Raw genomic sequence first — 8,102 nt, 5'->3', positions numbered from 1 at the left:
GGTGCCCCGGCGCTGCTCTCAGTCCCTGCCCCGGCGTTGCTCCCAGTCCATGCCCAGGGGCTGCTCCCATTCCCTGCCCCGGTGCTGCTCCCAGTCCCCATCCCAGCGCTGCTCCCCGTCCCTGCCCCGGCGCTGCTCCCCGTTCCTGCCTTCACCAGAACCACCACCAGGACAACAAATGGACTTTGAAGCACAACCACACATCGGGCGTGCCACCAATGCACTGCAGGTTGTGCACCATCCAGCGGCAGGACCCCTGCCGCCACCTGAAGATATATGTCTAAGAAACTCCAGGTACCCAATTGTCAAAACAACTGTATTTTCTCCTCCCCAAGATCCACCAAAGGACCACACGCTTGCCGACACTGCCACTTCTCCTGCAACACAACCTACGAAAGATCCTGCACCATTCCGACCCACAAGACTACCCTGCGAATGCTCCACTGTATCTCGCTCACTCTTCAAACATGCCATGAAAATATGGAACACTATCACCACCCCCTCCACGGATGTCGCCTTCATCACCAAAAATGGCTTAACCCATCCTCGAACCCTGACATCACCGCCACCACTCTCAGAGGCTACAAAAATAATACACCATGACTTCGTCAACAAATAAGGCAGAGGCATCACCATCATCTTCAAGGAAACCATCAGATGCACCATCACCACTGACGACACCACACCTCTCAGGGAACCTACTACAAACTGATGAAAAGACCACAATACGAGGCACCCTCGACTACAGACCACTGGGACCCAAAGCAACATTCTGCAATGCCATCCCTAACCTCATGGCCCCCCTAGCAATCGACTCGCAACACTACCTCCTACTCAACGACCTCAACTTCTACACAGATGATCCCATATAATGATAACTCCATCATCCTCCTGGAGAACCTGAACAACATTGGCCTCATCCAACTGGTCAACAAACCTACAAACAAAGCTAGACACACACTCGACCCCATCTTTACCTCCAGCGACAGAATCAAATTCAGCCACACCACAGAACTCACCTGGACTGACCACACCATTGTACACTTCACCATCACAGAAGCCCAGCACACCATCACCAGGCAGCAGATCTCTTCCCATCCCAGTTGGAGAAAGGTCACGAAGGATAAGTTACTTACCTGTAATCCTAGTTCTCTTCCAGGGGTATACTCATCAAAGTCATAAGCACTAAATAGTCCCGCCCACCTGCGGGGATCCCGGAGCAATAACACACACACACACACCCACGCACGCACACACACACACACACACACACACATATGTGTGTGAGCAAGGCCACACGTTGGCCGAAACCCGTCATCTTGTCCGCATGCATTGCGTTTTTATGGACTAAATAAAGTCACTGTATGCCAGCAGTGTTTGAGGGCATTGAAGAGTCCGTTTCTCTCCTTTTGGTGGGCTGAAGCACCGGAGTGGTAATTACATTATATATATATATATATATATATATATATATATATATATATATATATATATATATATATATATATAAACGCTCCAAAATTCCTTTTCAAAGCAAAAGAATTGACGGCACTCCACAACTCGTTTGTCAGGGTTCAAATGATTTATTCATCAATCCAACAGAACGCGTTTCGGCATTGCGCCTTCGTCTGCTGTCACTCGCATCAGTTTCATTTGCATTATAAATAAAGTTTGGCATTGACGTCAATCTCGTGTTCAATCAACACAAAAGAGAGACCAAAATATAGTAAAGGCGGCCATCTTATAGTGGTTGCCATAATACATCAATTATATGGCATTTGTAAGTAAACGTAAGATATATATCAGGGCTCGACAAATCTAAAAAATCTCACTTGACCTGCAGGTCGAGTGAGTAGACTTTTCTACTCGACCTAACAGCAATGCACTCGACCCACAATTGATCGCATAATGGACTTTTTTCAAAACATATGCAGCGCCAACAACCCAGGAAAACGTTGGCCACCCAAATAAACGGCAAATTTCATCCATTTACCTCCCTATGTGTGTATCAAAGTGCTGTGGGGAAGGTTTCTGCGAACATACATGGCAAAAAAAATACCTTAACTTTAACATGTATACATATCAGGCTGGCACTTACTTGTAGTGAGGAAGCTGATGCTCAGACTGAGGCTAAGGTTTGCGTTCTTCAGATCGCTGCCTTCTGTCCTTCCCTTTGAAATAACTTTATGGCCAGAGTCAGTGCTTGTTCTTTCAAAATACAGCATTAGCGCTCCGTCAGCAGATGAATGTAGCTCATTTTGTAATCCGTTTATGCTGCCAAGTCCTCAAAGTTTCATTTACATTGCTGTAGCTGTGGCAGTGTTTAATTTGTATGAAAAAAAGTGCCACGGGCCGGGTCAGGAGTCCATGGCTTGGCAGTTCGGGCTGGACTGTTCCAATGAGGCACATGGGTCATCAAGACTAATTTCCATAGCCAGTCCTGAACTGGGGTGGGGAACAGTGAGCTAAAGAACGATGATGGATTCAACCCAGGTCTGTGACTGGGAGTCAGTGTCTTGAAAGGAGACAAACAGCTCCATGGCAAATTGTCAGAAGTTTTATTTAATAAATTGGTCAAGACTGATTTGCATAGCCAGTCCTGAACTGGGGTGGCGAACAGTGAACTAAAGAACGATGATGGATTCAACACAGGTCTGTGAATGAGAGTCAGTGTCTCGAAAGGAGACAAACAGCTGCCACCATTGCAAATTGTTAGAAGTATTCAGACACCACAGTGAATGGTAAAACACAAAAATGCACAAGTTGTTAAGGAAAATAGTGCTGATTTGAACAGAGTAGCATTAAACTGAGTCGCTATCTTCTGAGTCAGTAACAACACTAGTGTTGTTTTGACAAGGATGTTTGTGGCCCATAATATGTCTTGTTCCTGGATTTGCTGAAAGCCAATACAAAACGGCTGGGTTTGGATCAAAAGTGTCTAACTCTGGCCCATCTACTTGGATTTGCATTAAAGCAGACATGGTGTCACTTTTAAGGGACGTACGGAGCTCATTTTTTATTCGGTTCATGCTGCTAAACCCCCGTTCACATATTGCTGTTGTTGGACTGATGGAAAGCATGATTTCTAAAATTGGAAGGACATGTTTAACTTCTTCTGGGCGTTTTTTCAATAGCTGAGTGAAGAGGGATACAGGCTGCAACAACCTCCGATGAAAGACGTACAGTTTAAAATCTAGCCACTCTCCAGGGGCAGACTCAATTTCTTCATCAGTAAGTACCTTTTTGTAGTACTGTACAAGGTCCTCAAATTCTTGATCCCCAAAAACTCTAATCTTTTCAACAGAGTCTGGCCACAAAGTAAAATCAAAAATGTTAAACAAAGAATGCGGCTTGCCTGAGATGTGCTTCAGAAAGCGGTCACTCATAAATGAAAGAGCATTCTCTATTAACTCAATAGTGTCTTCCTTGACACTAGTTTCATTAGAGCTGCCTTTTCTAGCAGGCTTTGCCTGTGTTAGTAACGGGACCCCTGCGAAATTTCCATCTTTAAAAAGCAATTGAAATTGTGTTAGTGCTTTTCCTGGCTTTGTTTTCAGCAGTATTAGCTTCTGTTGAAGCACCTCGATTCTTCTTGCAACTTCAGAAATAAGAGTATCTTCTTGTTGAAATGCCTTAGACACTTGCTGAAGCAGCTCTGTGAAGTCTATCATGAAGTGCAAGAAATAAAGAAACTTCTCCGACTTCATGTCATGAAGCAATCCTTTGGCTTTGTTTGAATATTCATCAGTACCAGTAGCAAGGTGCTCAAGATGAAGTACTGTAGCTTCCCAGTTTGTCTTAAGCGCTGTTACTGCCCTGTGCTGACTTGCTACCCATCTGATTTGCTGCAAGCCACCAAAATGTTGTAACTGCTCTTCCAGATTATCAGCTATCTTTTTAAGTTCCCTTCTCCGCTTAGGTGAATAATAATATAGTTTGAAACATCCTTTGAGCACCTCTTCAAATTTGGATATGTATGAACTCTTTTTTTTAACATCACACACAGCAAGCTCTAGGTTGTGAGCTACACAGTGCACAACTGCAATGTGATTGCAATTGTCCCATCCTTGATGCTTGGAGACTTCGTCCAGTAGCTGCTTCACAGCACCAGATTTAGTACCGAGGTTCACAGCAGCTCCATCTGTATTCAGACCAATGCATTTCTGGCTCAGAATATCCAGAGATATGCCCATGCTTTCCAGGCCAACCATAATAGCATTTTTCACTCCGGACGCAGTGGAGTTTTTCATGCTGACAATGTCACACAGATAGGTAACAAGGGTGCCTTCACAAACAAATCGTACATAAATAAGTTCCTGTTCCTGAATTCCTTTGTCAGTTGACCCATCTGACAGAACACTGATGAACCTAGCATTTTCTATTTGGGATCGAATTGACATTTTTAGGGTCTCGGAAATTGCTATTACAAAGTTACGGCATGCATGATCAGTCATATAATTTTCGAAATTCCACTCAGGATTGTTCTTTTTCTGCAGTGAGCAGAGTTTTGGAAACGTAATAAAAGCCTCACCTTGTTTTGCGATATAATAGGCTGTATTAAATAAAATGTTTAAGTGCCGGATATTTTTTTCATGCATTTTTGTGATCGATTTGGCTATGCAGGTCTCCTGTGGCTTTTGAATTGCAGCTTCATGTAATATGCATTTTTCATGCAATTTGCTCTTGTGGTGCCATTCCAACGTCTCCCTTTTGAATTTTTCTGTCACACCAACATATAGGGAAGACTTAGTATCTGCAAGATGAGGAAATTTCCTACAAACTCCACAATACAAAACTTGAGATTTTTTAAAACTGGGCTCAACTAGGTCAGCAGCAGCTCCATTACTTTCCTGTTCTTCAATCACTGCCCACTTGAAATCTTCAAGCCATTTCTGTTGTACAACTCTCTGTCTTTTTTTTTATCATACTCCCTTTGCTTTTGGTGGATTTCTTCTAATCTCCTTTTTCCAACTGCTGAACTCTCTCCTGCATTATTCATTGGAGTTTTAGCTCCAGTTTTTCCGGCCAACCACAACCTGATGTCTGCCATTGCAGCTGCACTCTCTGCCTGTTGTCTGCCTTGTCCTCACTAGTTAGCCAGCACTGACTCACTGACTGCTTCTGTCCGCTTTGAGCTAGAATCAAAAACAACAAACTCACTGTAACTAATTTAAAAATTTACCATGAAGTTTGTACAAAACTACAATACTGGCTTATAACATTTGCTTTCAATAATTAATAACATATGATGGTTCCAATATAAATTTGTATGCATCAGATCTGTAACTCAGTGTGGCACTCTCAGGTTCGCACAAAAGCACCCCAATTTGGAAATGCGCTCTAATGGTACTGAACGATGTGCAACACCAGTGCAGCTTCTAAAATAACTCACTATTGAGACTAGTCTGCTCTTGAGTATTGCGGGTGGTTCTAATATGGGGGAGGCTTATACCTGGTCAGTAAAAGGTCTGCCTGACGCTTCCCCCTCCCAAAGCCTAACTCTGGGCCTAAACTACTTTTTGGGGGGAAACTGGGTGGTAATTAGTCAAGTGGTCACACAATCTGCACAAGCCGCACCTTAGGTGATGGTCACACTGTCTTGCAAGCAAAATCAAGCAATGAAGGTGAGGAAACATACAAATAAACTACACAACATAGTAAACCTGTTCTAATGCAACTTGCAGCAGTATAAACTCTGGGAAGACATTTAATTTCCATTACTTCAGATAATAACTGACAGAGTTCGGGACGTTTATAAAAGTGCATGAACCTACAGCCAAATCAAATTCTCCACATTGCGCTTCATCTGGGAAAAGGCATTAAGCAAACCTTTTTTAAACAGTGAGTTTATATGGGCACAGCACAGACAGTCTGACCTGTAAATAAATTTGCACATAACGCTTTACAGATTCATTACAACATGGACATTCATTTTCAACTCACAATGCACAATAAAAATATTGAATCTTATTAAGACCAAAGGAAAAAATTCAGTGCAGCGTAATAAATTACTGTAAGTAGTTGCATCGCACAAAACACAAATCATTTCTTGGATCATCACACAAATCACTGGTACCCATGACTGTTATCAACCTTGGAGGGAGAAAGGCAAAGACTACCCCTGCATCAGCAGCAGGAAGAATGTGTGCACAAGTGCGCAAATACATACGCACACACACAAAAACACACCGCTAGGGCTTGGCACACCAAGCAATATTACCAACTGAAAATGCAGGTACACAAAGGTCCCACACCAAAAGCGAATGCAACTCTCAACACAATGCCAAACAGACATTCTCGAACTGGCCCGTGGCCGGTCACAAAATAATGCTCAAGGAAGGAGTGTGAAACTTAAATAATAGAGAGGGCTGCATGCAAGTCTATGAAAAATAACCACACTGGAAATCCTAGCCACAGGTAAATGCCCTTTTCATGACTAGCATTGAGGGAACAGTAGTTCACAGAAGCAGACTGATGTGCATGCAGTGTGACGTGGTGGATCTGTGATTCCCAGATCATCCACCACATCACACTGCATGTACATCAGTCTGCTTCTGCTGCCAGTAGCACGTCATTCACACCCACTGCACTCAAGCACTAGCAGCGCCAGCATTAGCAATGAAAGTCCCGGGTGCGCTGCTGCTTTACAAGTGTTCTTTGAGAGTGCAGGCCTGACACAGTGGCGGAGTTTAGTGCTGTTGTTGTCAATGTCACTCAATTGTGCGGGTGCACTCGGACTCTGAGGGATAATACATGTGCAGGTTACACGACTGTGATGATGCTGATGCACCAAAGTCAAGATCGGCGAAAAGTGCGTGCGAGCTGCTGCTCCCAAATAAATGGTAGGCCTCAGGCTACAAATGATTTACCCTTCCGCTCCGACCTCTTAGCCTGCCTAGAGCCAGGCCAGCCATCATCACCTCGCGCCACCTCCAGCTTGCTCACAAATCCACTGCAATGCCTGCAGAAATAAGCCGGGGCCTACCCTTTTGCTTTTGATACCGGCCGGGTCGCGACGCCCCCAGACAGTGCCATGATCAGGGGATTACATGCATACAACTGGACGGACACTCACCTGCGGGTAGCATGCTATAAATAATAAAATTACGGGGTGCCTCTCTTTCTCACTCGTCTCTCTGGCTCTCTGATGCCTGCCTCCTCGACCTCGCCTCACTACCAGTCATGCACAAGTTTTATTGCGTGACTCAGCGCGCCCCAATGCGCATGATCACATTCACCAGGTCCACTCCAGACCCAACCCTAAGGGTGAACATAAGACCGCGGCGGAGACATTCACTGCTCGCTGCGCGCGTCATCATAGTGCACTGCCAGGTAGATTTTTAAAAATCGTATGATAATAGCCTAAATGAAATCATTTCACGAGGAGAGACACGGAGTACAAATAGTCTGTCTGTCAACAGTCAGACTACTAAACTGACTCTCTGACCCGTCCCGGTCGGTCAGGTCAAGGCCCACATCGGTCCCTGCAACAAAACCGGCCCCCTCTCATAAAACCGGGCCCCACCCCATCCAGCCTACCGGGGGATTGCCCGGTGCCCCGGAATTGCCAGTCCAGCCCTGAACGGTACACGGCTAACGCTGTTGAAAAAGGAAAGCTAACGCTATTGAAAAAGGAAAACGTAGACTCGGAGGCTGACCTGTGAAGGTGAGACAACATGACGGAGCCTCGTGTAAATGAAAAGAAATTTAAAAGTGACTCACCTCTGCCAAATCGTCCCGCACTTTGCCACTGAGTGCCGACTCCACCGAGGAGAGCGCGTGTGGTGGCGTGCTACGTCACTGCTGCACTTTAAGCAGCACAGCGCGGGGGCAGGCCAGGGCTGTCATTGGTAGCGCTTTCGCGCGCTACAAGATTGACGGCCCTGGCCTCCAAACAATAGGCAGTGTGTGCATGATGCCCCCTAAAGACTTTAACTGCGCACCGCACCACCTGCACTCCGCCTATCGTGCGTGCGTGCATGAACATGCTGCCCCCTAAAGCCTTTCATCGCGCACCGCACCGCAATGCGCTGCCACCTAGAGCCTTCAACTGTAACTGCACCTACCAGATAGCACTCGCCAGGCCGGTCAAGTAGGCCTTG

At 45.4% G+C, this 8,102-nt stretch overlaps 1 pseudogene; it reads right to left on the bottom strand.

The window, feature by feature from the left end:
- Positions 1-2,801: 2,801 nt before the first annotated feature.
- On the bottom strand, positions 2,802-5,050 carry LOC147710843 (zinc finger protein 862-like; annotated as a pseudogene).
- Between the last annotated feature and the right edge of the window lie 3,052 nt (positions 5,051-8,102).

Source organism: Lissotriton vulgaris, chromosome 5 (assembly GCF_964263255.1).
Source record: "Lissotriton vulgaris chromosome 5, aLisVul1.2, whole genome shotgun sequence".
Lineage (NCBI taxonomy): Eukaryota > Metazoa > Chordata > Amphibia > Caudata > Salamandridae > Lissotriton > Lissotriton vulgaris.
The sequence above is the reverse complement of the archived record's forward strand: the minus strand, read 5'-3'. Positions and strand labels throughout refer to the sequence as shown.